This window comes from Lagenorhynchus albirostris, chromosome 18 (genome assembly GCF_949774975.1).
Source record: "Lagenorhynchus albirostris chromosome 18, mLagAlb1.1, whole genome shotgun sequence".
Lineage (NCBI taxonomy): Eukaryota > Metazoa > Chordata > Mammalia > Artiodactyla > Delphinidae > Lagenorhynchus > Lagenorhynchus albirostris.
The window spans coordinates 13,226,208-13,239,965 of NC_083112.1; the positions used below are offsets into that span (position 1 = coordinate 13,226,208).

At 37.1% G+C, this 13,758-nt stretch overlaps 1 protein-coding gene across 1 annotated transcript in view; it reads right to left on the reverse strand.

Annotated features, from left to right (window-relative positions):
* Nucleotides 1-13,758, reverse strand: part of TRPC4 (transient receptor potential cation channel subfamily C member 4) — a 118,258-nt gene that overhangs the window by 69,230 nt on the left and 35,270 nt on the right. The window lies entirely within an intron of this gene.

Sequence of the window (13,758 nt, forward strand, 5' to 3'; positions counted from 1 at the left end):
TGAGGCATTACACAGCTCAAAGCAATTTGCAAGTATTTCTGTATTCACTTGCAACTCTGCAAAGAGAGAAGTGGGTTTACTAAATTGGATCATGTGTTACTTACTCCAGGCATTGCATTTGACCTTATAATAAATTATTATTCACTGGATCATAACATCATAGGCAGTTTTGACACAAAAAACTCCTGAGAAATCTGCTGATTGAAATGTGATCTTGGTAATTATTCAGAATTGGCAAATATGAGAAACTGTCTATCTTTCTTCTCCTATAACTGTATATGGAGGTTTGACAGTGGCCGGAATTGAATTGTTGACTAGGAACTATCCTTGCCAACCTATGAACGACACAGCAAATGACTCAGAGGAACTGTGGGAATGTGCCACGGCGTCCCGATCCTTCTCAGGAGCCAAGGTCAAGCCCTAGGCTTCCTATTAATTTTTTACATATAGGCTTATGGCGTGTTCTTAAGAACTTCTAGACTTGATAAACCTTTGCTGGAATTAAACATATTGTTTTTATATGTTTGTGTGTATTTTTAAGATTAAGAAGAACATGAAAACATTTTTTCTCTTTTAGCTGCAAATCAAAAGCAGAGAACAAATACTATGAAAAACAAATTTTAATTTTTTTTCCAAGAGAAAGTACCTTCTGTGTTTGCTGTGACTTCTTGTATAGTCTCCTAGATGAGGCAGTTGCTTGGGCTATCATTTTACCCTAAAGGTCTACGGAGATTTTACATATTAAAAAAATATAAGAATTACAAGTAGGAAGATGAACAAGTTCATTAAAGAGTGGGTACTTCCTGATATGGGAGAAAAAGAACTGGAAAGAAGTTAAATTGGTGAATGTATTTGATTATGTTAGTAGTTTTCCTAAGGAGTGTAGAGATACATTTCTATGTTACTACTAAAAATTCCTAGCAAAGCCTCTAAGTTACTCAATTTAAACTAATTTTTCAATTAAACTTTGAATCCTAAAATTACAAATCCATTCTCTTCAAGCTATTCATTTAAATGTATACTTCTACTTCATACCAGCATTCTTCAAGCAAGGATCTCTTTACCATACACTTGCCAACAAGGAATAGTTCGTGAACCATGCTTACAGTTCACTGGCTTTGAGTTTCTAGCCAAGTTTTATATAAGAAAACTTCAAAACTGATTTATTCTTTTTCAAAATAAAGTTGAACTCTGAACCTATATAGCGTGTTTAAAAAGTGATTAATATGAACTCTGAATCTATCTAGCATATCCAGGAAGTAGTTAATACTGTGTGTATGTGGTGGGACGTGTGTGTGGGGTTTACCCTGAGGACTTTAAAGATATTACTGGTGAAGTATACACTTTGATTCTTAAATATTTTTGACATGAAAAGTCAGATAAACAGATCTTAAAAAAACACAGTCTCTCTACTTAAGAGCTATTTTTAATTGTTACACATCTCAACAAGCATGCTATTTTTAAACTAGGAAGCTGGAAAAAAATTATTTTTAAATTGTCCTCTGTGAGTTTATTTTCCTCATAGCTGTTTCTCTTGGGTACATCTAAGTTTTGTGGGGGTTTTTAAAAATTATTTTTAGGTTCATATAGAAGACTACAGTAAGAGAGAATGGTAAAATATAGACTGAATAGACAGAATTTATGTTTATACACAGATGTACACTTTAACTCTGACATGGTGATGTATGGTAATGGTAAAATAATACATATAGGTGGGAAAAAATCAGAACTAGGCTGCTCAGTAGATAAAAGCTTATTTCTATGACAATATTTCATATTCACCATGTTTTTCAGGGAGCTATAAGAGAGAGACATAGGTTCCAGAACAATTTTCAAAATTGTTAATAGAATTTCGTCCTCATCAGTGAATTACCATAATTTAGAGATTTAAGACAGTTTATACTGGAGTCTTTCACAAAAACTGAACAGCTAATAGATGAAAGTGTCAGAAAATAGTTTTAGAACAGAGTACTACTTCTGTTTTACAAAGTATTTAAATATTTACTTTAAATACTATTGGTTCATTACTATTATGTTAAAAGATGGTAAAATAGTTCAGATTTAAGATGTTTCACATCATAATGAAATATAAAGCAGTGTCACTAATATAAAAACTCACAAAGGCTTAAAGAAAGGGTTTCTAAACATATGATCAGTTGTCTTAAAAAATATGGTTAACATCTTGTATTTTGTTGGTATTCTTTTTTCTGAGTTATTGTTTTCCAATAACATCATTGCAATAAGAGAAAGAATAATGGGAAAGCAAATAATACATTCATTCAGATTAATTCAACAAATATGTTTAGCCATCTATCAGAATCTAGGTTGTATTCTAAACTCTAAGATTTTGCAATGAACACAAATGAAAAACGGTCTTGGTGTAGTTTCCGTTCTGTCAGAGGAAATAGGCAACAAAACAAACAAAACAAATGACACATAATACAGAAGTATGTGATATAGTTAATAAAATAGTAAGAACTTGGTTTTCAAACTCAGAGAGCACTGTAAAGATTTTGGCTATATTCAGAGTGAAAATGGAGAGCCACTGGAAAGTTTTAGATAGAGAACAGTGAGCAATGAAATTCCATGTCTGATGCTTCAGTTCAGAGGCAGGGACAGATCCGAGAGATATTATGAAGAAAAATTCAACAAAAGTTGGTTATTGGACATGAGGCATAATGGAGAGAAAACACTCATGTTTGTTATATTGATATTTATGAGTTAGTATAGGTTGCATTTAGGTAGCAATAAAGACTTAATTTTAGAAATTAACATTCTAGTTGACATTGTAGATGTTGTGAGTATGTTGGAACAGGGATGGAAAATATATTTTATCTTGCATGCCAACACAAGTTTATTAGTAATGGGGGCCTGGAACATATACTGAGCAGGAGTCTGAGACTAAATTAGAATTCAGAGGAAACATGTATCTTGTCCAATATCCCTAATAGCCATGGGTAAGTTTAAGTTCTGGTATGGCTGAAAATTTTCCTTATATACTGTTGTGAGCTAACCTGTGTTCAAGATGCTTAAGATTCATATGTTAAAATCCTAAACTGCAGTAACTCAAAATATGACTGTTTGGAGATAGTGTTTTCAAAGAAGTAATAAAGTTAAATGAGGTAAGAGGGGAGACCATGTGAAGACAGAGAGAGAAGACAGTCATCTACAAGCCAAGGAGAGAGGTCTCAAAAACACCCCAGTTTTGTTGACAGTTTGATCTCAGACTTCTAGCCTCCAGAGTTTGTGAGAAAATGAAGTTGTTTTTACCGTCTGTAGTACATTGTTATGGCAGCCCTAGCAGACTAATACATAGACCAACCCTCTTGAAAATGAACTATAACTTTCATAAAATACCATGAAAAACTAGCCTACAGTTCTGAAAAATGGAAAAAAAAATACAGACAGATTCTGGAAGAGTCAAAACTTGGAAGAAAGGACCAGGAAAGTGAAGTGGGTCTATCTGTCTATTATCTATCTATCTATCATCTATCTATCATATATTTATCACCACTGTGGTATAATATGGAGTGGCAAAGACTTTGAACAAATCTGAATTATTCTAGCCTGAAGAAATAGATGAGAGTGTCTAGGGCAACCAGAGCTGATGGAAATTGAAGAGCAAATTCCAGAAAGGAGAGAACCAGGGATTAGGATTCCTAAATTCTGTGTAGAACCCTGAACTATGCATGTGTAGGGCAGACTGCAGACTGCCTCACTAAAGTGGCTGGACGAAGAACTGACGTAAGATTTAAGGAAATTGGTTTCTAAATTAAAAAAAAAACAGTTAAATGATCATAACAGAATCTAGAGTCTTCACAATACAACTTTCACAATATCCAGGATACAGTGCAAGATTTCTCCATATAAAAAGAACCAAGGAAATGTGACCCATTCTCAAGAGAAAAGACCATCAGTGAAGGCTGACCCCTGGATAATTCACATGGCAAACTAGCAGACAAGGACTTTAGAGCACCTATTGTTAATCTGCTCCAGAAGGCAAAGAAATATATGGTCAAAATAAATAAAAACATAAATCTCAGCAGAGAAAGAGAAACTATATAAAAGCCAAGTGGAAAGCCTAGAGCTGAAAAATAAAATATCTAAAATTTAAAAATATTACTGAATGGACATTACAGTAAAATGGAGATGACAGAGGAAAGAGTAAGTCAATGTGATGAAAAATCAATAGAAATGATCCCATCTGAAGAAAGAAAAAGAAAAAAAATGAAAGGAATGAATACAACCTCAAGAATCTGTGGAACAATATCAAAAGGTATCATTGAAGCCTCAGAAGAATAAGAGAAAGAGGATGAGTCAGCAAAAGGATATTTGAAGATAACAGCCTACATTTTCCCCAAATTGGTGAAGGAAATCAATTTACAGATTTAAGAAGCTCAGAAAACCTCAAACAGGATAAAAATGGAGAAAACCATGCTAGGGTACATGATATTCAAATTTCTAAAAAGTAAAGAATAATAAGGCAATCTTAAAAGTTGCCTGAAAACAAAGGCACATTACATAGAGGGAAACAGCAATTAAAATTATTGCTGCCTTTTCATCAGAAATTATGGAGGCCAATAAAAAGCCTGAAAGAGAAAGGCAAAAACTGTCAATGCAGAAGTCTATAATTGGCAAAAACCTTCTTCAAGGATGAAGGAGAAACAAAGACATTTTCACATAAAAGAAAACCAGGAATATCAGTTGGTAAATATGCTTCTGGTTGAAAGGAAATGATTCCACAGGAAAACTCAGATCGTCAGGAAGGAATGAAAAACATAAAAGGCAAATAGATAAAAAAACAAATTTTTTTCTGATGATTTAAACAATGTACATGCCAATATTTAAGGCAAAAATTAAAACACTGTCTTGTGAGGTTTGTAATGTATGGAATCTTTATGTAACTAGAGCATCAAGGTCAGTTGTATGGGGTAAATGAGCCTGTTCTGGGGCAAAGCTTCTACATTTTACATGAAATTATACAATATGAACTCTAAACAGATGGTGAAAAATTAAAGGCATTGTAGTAGACGTAAGAATGGCCCCCCAAAGATGTCCACATCCTCAGTCCCAGAACTTGTAAATATGTTATGTTCCACGGCAAGGACGATGGTTATTAAGATCGCTAATCAGCTAACCTTAAAATTGGGAAATTATCCGGGATTATCCAGGGGGGCCCAATGTAGTCAGAGGGTCTTTAAAAGATGAAAAGTGGGGGTAGAAGAGGAGGCCAGAGTGATGCTCATGGGGAGGACTAAACCTTTTGCTATTGCTGATCTTAGAGATAGAAAAAGACGGTCATGAGCCACGGAATGTGGAAAGCCTCTAGAAGCTGGAAACGGCAAGGAAACTGAGTCTCAACTGGAGCTTCCAGAATGAATGAGGCTTGCCAATACTCAGTATTAGCCCATGAGACCTGTGTCAGATTTGACATATAGAACTGTACATAGACATCTGTGGTGTTTTGAGCTACTATACAAGCAGCAAGAGAAAACTAATAAAGGTATATATTGCGATTCTTAAAGCAGCCACTAAAACACAATGCAAGTATCTACCACGGATCTTAGGAGGAAAGAGGATTCCAGATACAAGCCATTCCTGGTAGAGAGAAAGCGGGTTCTGTTCTTGGCTTTGGGCTTGACAAGCTGAGCAATAAGGCTGTTATTTTCTCCTTCTCAAAGAAGTTGAATAATGTCACAGTATTAAGGCATTCAATCTTACGCATCATATTTATGGAGGCGTCCTCAAGCCCTGAGACAGTTATGACTATGTTTTCCAACACTTCTTTCTACCTGGAGTGGTTATTGGGTTGCTTAGTATGAAACTGATTAAAATAAATAAATATAAAAAGGCAGCTGAATCAACACTCTCCAGAACTGATAGCTGGAAGTCTCATCCTGAGGAGAGAGATTGCAAAACTATGTAAAGGGCAGATTTCTGCTATACTTTTATATAGGCCTAAATAGCTATTCATATCAGCATTTTTAAAAATCCTAAACTTACAGCTAGATCATAGAGTACAGTAACTGAGGTTCATTCCAAAGCTCTGAATTATAAAGAAAAGTTTATGTTCTGTGAATTTTGTTTAAAAAAGAGATAATACATAACATTGTACATTTTCAGCCAATGATTCTCATATGAACTGATGATATTTTAAACAAAAAAAATGTTGCCACTTAAAATTCAACTATATGGAATGTTATTAGCATTATTTTTATATCTCTCCATTCTCCAGTATCCTTGGATAACAGACTTTCTTGCATATTCACTCATTGCCCTTTCCGAAATGGGTTGCCAAGATTTTCAGACACCCAAGACACACAGTCACCACACAGAAGCTAGATTACTGGCCTTATCTCAAAGCCAAGGCTGCTGATGTGTCCTGGGATATTGATTATTTTTCCTTAACAGAAAAAAGCTGCAAAACTCAAAACTCTGCCTCTGGAGCCAAAGACCCAGCCAGAGTTGTATTAGCAACTGGTGGTCCATGAAGAAATGATAAAACAGTAAACAGAAACAGAATGGAAAAACATGAGAAGGTACACAGGAAGGACAAAAAATAAAAAGGTTCAATACAACAATATCTCAGTTATATGTTAATAGCTGTTACAGCTTCCTGGCACCTAAACTGTAATCACACGATCAATGCTGTGTGTGTAATATTTTCAACAATGCTTGTTTGAACAGATAAAAGTCAATCTGTATAAGGAATAAAGATGGAAATTTATCAATATTATTAAAAGCATTTTATTTTATTAAAAATTCATTCTTTACTTAAAACAATTCAAAGCAAACTCATACAAAACAATTGTATTTTTGGTATGTTTGCCTAAATATTATTTAAGTAGTATCTCCCCTTCCCCACTCCCAAGGGAGCTGTCTACTGGTTTTGTCTCTCCTTGTAGAATTTACCAGTGTCATTAACATAGGGGGGCAATCAACAGAAATTACACACAAAGCTTTGTTACTTTCTTCTCACCAATGATCAAGTTATTGTGCCACACAAAATCCTTTAGAAGGACTACTAACAAGGTGTTATAAAAATGCATCGACTGGCAGAAAAAAACATTCGTTGAGCTCATATACCACATGCCGGCGCCATCACAGATGCTGACTGTAGCAAAAATAAAAGCACAGTTCTTGGCTTCAGGAGCTCACAGTCTTATGAAGGGGAAAGAAATGTAAAAAGGAAATTATAAAGTAAATGTGCATGCTCCAGACATAGAAGAGGGAGTGCAAACCCAGCCTGAGAGAGCAAATGTGGGACCTTTCTGAAGCCGAGGCTTAACATTTTGAACAGGGAGTAGGATCTAGCCAGAGGTAATGGTTGTATTTCAAGGTAATAAAATAACAAGAAAGTTTACAGAGGTAACGTTCACAGATCACAGCACAGGAGAGGAAATAATAGCAATCTGGAATTGCTGAGCATAAAGCAAAAGTCAGGAAGGGGTGAGAGATGAGTCTGGGCAGGAAGTCAGCACCCAGATATCATCTATCCTGTTGAGGAGACTGGGTTTTACTTTATGGGATCTACAAAGTAAGGGATAGAAAACCAGGTTACAGTTTTAAAATAACATAATAAAGCAGCATTATTCACAGTAGCCAAGAGGTGGAAACTGCCCAAATGTCCATCAATAGATTAATAGATAAACAGAATGTGGTATATACATACAGTGAAATATTATTCATACAATGTATATACAGTGTATATACACATACAGTGAAATACATGCAGGGATGAAATTTTGATACGTGCACAACATGGGTAAACTTGAAAATACTATGCAAGTGAAATAAGCCAGACACAAAAGGACAGAGAGTATATGATTCCACTTATATAAGGAATCTAGATTAGTCAAACTCATAGAGACAGAAAGCAGATGGTTGTTGCCAGGTGCAGGGGAGAGGGGTGAATGTGGACTTACTGCTTAATGGGTAAGAGTTTCAGTTTGGGAAGGTGAAAAAGCTTTGGAGATGGATGATGGTGATGGTTATACCACAATATGAATATACTTAAAAAATTAAAAATTTTACTGTGGGGAATGTTTACATATTAAAAATTCTGAAGTGTGGTGTGATTTTGGATGGAATGAGATTGGAGCCAAGGATGCAGGGAAACTGGGTGAGACACACTAGTCTAAGACTTCATTAAAGAGGGCAGGAGGAGTAAGGCTGGAAGGGAGGAAATAATTTGGGAAATAGTAGGGAATATAATGGGCAATAAGATGGGCAGGCTCTGGTGGTTTACAAGAACCTCAATGATCTACGCTCCAAAACTTACTGGTTCAAAACAACAATGTATATTCAATATTTCACAATTTTGTGCATGCCTTAGTCAGTTCAGGCTGTTCTAACAAAGTACTATAGACTGGTGGCTTAAACAAGAAACATTTACTTCTCACAGTTCTGGAGGCCAGAAAGTCTAAGATCAAGATGCTACAGATTTGGTGTCTGGTGAGGGCCTGTCTTCTTGCTGTGTCCTCACATGGTAGTAAGAGGATTAGAGATGTCTCTGGGGTCTCTTGTATAAGGGCACTGATCCTTTTCATGAGGGCTCCATCCCCTTGACCTAATCACCTGCCAAACGCCCCACTTCCAAATATCATCATATTGGGGGTTAGGTGTCAACAGATGAATTTTAGGGGGACACAACATTCAGTCCATAACAGTGGAACAGGAATTTGGGCAGGACTCAGCTGGTTGATTCTTCTGTTTCACATGGCATCAATAGAAGTTACTCAGCAGTATCCAGCTAGAGGATGGTCTGGTGTGGGAGTGTAAAGAGGTCCAAGTTCACTTCTCTTGTAAGTCTTGTCACTGGAGTGAAGGGTTGGAAGGCTGGGCTCAGGTGCGACAATCAGCAAGAGTGTGTACCCACGGCCTCTCCGGTGTGATGGCCTTTTTAGGACAGTCAGACTTCTCACACGGCACTTCAGCGCTGCCAGACAGCGTAAGTGGAAGCTGCAAGACTTCTTACAACCAAGCCTTGGATGTTACAGAAAGTCACTTCTCTTGCATTCTATTGGTTCAGGCAGGTAGCCAAGGCAGGCTCTGATCGAGGAGAAGGGTAATTAGATGGCATCTCTCAATTGAAGCCATCTTTAATCTACCACATCAAACTTTGGGAGGTGATGCATATAAAATAATCAAGGATGAGTCTCAGATTTCTAGCATAAGTAACTGGGAAGGCCTTATACTTGAACAGAGACAACAGAAGAAAGCCAGGCTTAAAGGGGAAGATAATGAGTTCATCTCTGGGAAACAGCAGTTTGAGAAAATAATAAAGATTATATGGATTTATGTATTTAAACCATGATTAAATTTCACAGATTTTAGGAAAGCCATGAGCCTTAGGATTGCTGATCCCTTTACAACCTATTCTTTGTCATTTTCTCTAATCTCAGCTCCTGCCACTCCTCTAATTTATGATCATTTATTTAGCACTCCTATGTCCTAAGCACTATTCCAAGCACTAGACTTTCACTGATAATGAAGTCAGACAAGATAACAGATATAGGTGAAGAAAGACAGATAAAAACAATTAAACACACAAACAGAATCTTTTTGGGCTGTGATAAAGGCCATTGTAACAACATTGTGATGTAAAGGGAATGCCTGGGAATAAAGGGTGAAGGAAGAGGACAGTGATTAGGTGGGTATTCTGGGTGTTTGCTGGGAAGGTGATAATATGAACTGAGACCTGATACAGAAGCCATCCATGAGTGCCAGGCAGAGTGAAAGGCCAAAGCAGGGGCCACAGGGTGGGAATGAGGGCAGAAAGAATGAAGGGATTCTTTACAGCTCCTAGAGGAAAACATAGGCAGAACACTCTTTGCCATAAATCACAGCAATATTTTTTTGGATGCATCTCCTAGAGTAATGGAAATAAAAGCAAAAATAAACAAATGGGATCTCATTAAACTTAAAAGCTTTTGTACAGCAAAGGAAACCATAAACAAAACAAAAAGACAATCTACAGAATGGGAGAAAATATTTCCAAACAGTGTGACCGACAAGGGCTTATTTCCAAAATATACAAACAGCTCATAACAGGTCAATGTCAAAAAAAAACAAACAAAAAAACAACCCAATCAAAAATGGGCAGAAGACCTAAACAGATATTTCTCCAAAGAAGACACACAGATGACCAAGAGGCACATGAAAAGATGCTCAACATCACTAATTATTGGAGAAATGCAAATCAAAACTATAATGAGGTATCACCTCACACCAGTCAGAATGGCCATCATTAAAAAGTTTACAAACAATAAATGCTGGAGAGGGTGTGGAAATAAGGGAACCCTCTTGCACTGTTGGTGGGAATGCAAACTGGTGCAGCCACTATGGGGAACAGTACGGAGGTTCCTCAAAAAACTAAAAATAGAGCTACCATACGACCCAGCAGTCACACTCCTGAGCATATATCAGACAAAACTATAGTTTGAAAAGACACATGCACCCCAATGTGCATAGCAGCAGTATTTACAATAGCCAGGACATGGAAGCAACCTAAATGTCCATTGACAGAGGAATGGATAAGAAGATGTGGTACATATATACAATGGAATACTACTCAGCCATAAAAAAGAATGAAATCATGCCATTTGCAGCAACATGGATGGACCTAGCGATGATCATACTGACTGAAGTAAGTCAGACCGAGACAGACAAATATCACGTGATATCACTTAGTGTGGAACCAAAAAACGTGACACAAATGAACTTATTTACAAAATAGAAACAGACCCACAGACATAAAAATCAAATTTATGGTTACTGAAGGGGAAGGGGGAAGGTATAAATCAGGAGTCTGGGATTAGCAGATTCACACTACTATATATAAAATAAACAATAAGAACCTACCGTATAGCACAGGAAACTATATTTAATATCCTGTAATAACCTATAATGGAAAAGAATCTGAAAAAGCATATATAAAGAATACATATATAAAAGAATATATATGTATAACAGAATCACTTTGCTGTACCCCTGAAACTAACACAACATTATAAATCAACTATACTCCAATTTTTAAAAATGAATCAGATGGACCTTAATTTAAAAAAATAATAATGAAGGGATTCTCCATTCTCCATCCTGTTTTTTGCCTCCCTGCATCTGTACATGGTGTTTCTTCCCGTAATGACTTTTTGTAACTTCTCTGCCTGGATGACTCCTGGTTTTCCATGGAAACTCAATTAAGCCACTTTTTCTTCAGGAAGTCTCCCCTAAAACCTTCAGACCAAATTAGGAGGCATTTTCCTGGGCTCCAGGAAGGCAGCTCTGCCACAGCCTCTGTAACCCGCACTATGACAGTTGTGTTGACTTTTCTTCCATCCCTAATAATCTGGTAGTTGTTTGACGGTAAGGCATTTGTCTTTGATTTCAGCATCACCAGCAAGTAGCAAATAGTAAGGGCTCTTTTTTTTGTGTGTGTGGTACGCGGGCCTCTCACTGCTGTGGTCTCTCCCGTTGCGGAGCACAGGCTCCGGACGCACAGGCTCAGCGGCCATGGCTCACGGGCCCAGCCACTCCGCGGCATGTGGGATCTTCCCGGACCGGGGCACGAACCCGTGTCCCCTGCATCGGCAGGCGGACTCTCAACCACTGCGCCACCAGGGAAGCCCTAAAGGCTCTCTTAAATAAGTGAGTTAAGGGGCTAATAAGGAAGGAGGACAGGGAGGGAAGGAGGAAAGAAAATGAGGAAAACATCGTAAATAAGGGAGGTAGCATGTAAAACGTTAGTGCAATCTAGCTACAAAGGAATTTTTAGCTTATAGTCAGCATTTTCTGCTTGATTAAGTACTGCAGTACACACACACACACACATGCACACACACGAACTTCATTGTATTACCTAAGCAAGAATAAAATTCTAGACTCTAGGACACTTCTGGAAGAAATCCAAACCTGGCCTAGGGCTTGCTGATTTCTCATTTTTCTGTCCTCTGTCTCTGGCGTAGAACGGACACCCTGCAAGCACATGTGGACTTGCACTTGGAGAGACAAAGAGCAGCTCTTGGCCAGAGCTCCCTAAGCCCATCCACTAGGTTCCTCATATGTTTACTTCATAGCAGCGGCCAACAAGATTTCCAGCTCCCCCCATGCCCTGATATTAGAGGAGAATGTGGCAAAGGACGAAAAGTTGTTCTGGGCTGCATGTTTCAGAGCCACCTGGGGAAAATCACTGAGCCCAGAGAATGCCATGGAGAAAAACAGCAATGGTGCCCCACATTTAAAACTGAAGTCGTGTTTTGGAATGAGGAAAAGCAGGCCTTCTTACAACATGCAGGGAGCTTGCAACGGGGCAGATGAAGGTAAAAACCATAAAGGAAACAGGTCTTAGTATCTTCGTATTTTTCTGTGGCAGCAGAGGGCATGCCACTGAGTACTCCCTAAAGCTGAAGGGGAAAAGGGAACAGAGTGTGACCCAAAGAATAAAAATATGACCTCATGGGATTGCTTTCCCAGTTCTATATTACCTAGAAGCAATCTGTAAACACACAGCTTTTGAATTCAGCTTCAGAATCATGAATCACCAAATTATAGCACAGGCATCATACATCCTAGAGGGTTTTACTTTATGTTTCTGTTTTCAAGAATTGAGACAAAAAACAACTAACCTTTATTGAGAAAAAATGTGAATATGCCTCATATGGTCGAAGAACAATGAGGGTAAGAGAAGTTTAAAAGCTCCCTCTTCTTCCCATGATTTATAAGGGATCTTGAGCAATACTTTATATTGTATCTCAAACCATTAGGTTTTGTTGAGAACAATTATGTTTCTGTTCCATAAAGTCCTAAAAGACAACCTATTGGGTTTTTGTATTTTCCAGGAAATATGTGGGTTGGGATAAGCTGTTAAATCCATAATTTCAAAAAGTGGTGACTCTTAATTTTGTTTCATGATGAGTGACAGAGAAGATATGAAACATTAAATAATGACTTAAATGAAAATAACCCTCAAATTTAAATGTTAATTTGGGGAAATCCCCTGGAGGTCCAGTGGTTAGGACTCCGCAGGGGGCACGGGTTCGATCCCTGGTCTTGGAACTAAGATCCTGCAAGATGCATGGCCCCCCAAAATGTGAATTTTTTGCAAAAGGAGCAAAAGAAATTGTTCTTCATCACTCACAAATGAAATGATCAGATCTGAATAATGAAAAAGAGCTGATATTGCTACCCTTGTTTGTCAATCATCATGGAGTCAGAAGCACCAGTTTTATACAAAAAATAATTCACTGGAGGACCAAGAGAAGGTTTCTAATTCACCATGAAATTTTTCAAACATACTATCATTAACCTAATGTTTTAAAAAAATTTTATATTACATTGGACTATAGTTGATTTACAATGTTGTGCTAGTTTCAGGTGTATAGCAAAGTGATTCAGTTATACATATACATACATCTATTCTTTTCAAATTCTTTTCCCATTAGGTTATTACGGAGTATTGAGCAGAGTTCCCTTTGCTATACACTAGGTCCTTGTTGGTTATCTATTTTAAATATAGTAGTGTATACATGTCAATCCCAAACTAACCTAATGTTTTTAGTTTATGTCTGCGGCAAATGAAGGCTACATTGGAAAGAGTTGTTTATCCTGCTGATGCAACGCATTTTTATTAGGTGAACAGAAGAATATACCTCTTTAAAAATAAATTCCTGAATCATTTCCTTTTTGAATTTATCAAAGCAGTATCAAATACAAGCTATGTTTTATATCTAACTTAAAGTTAAAAATTGCTATTTTATG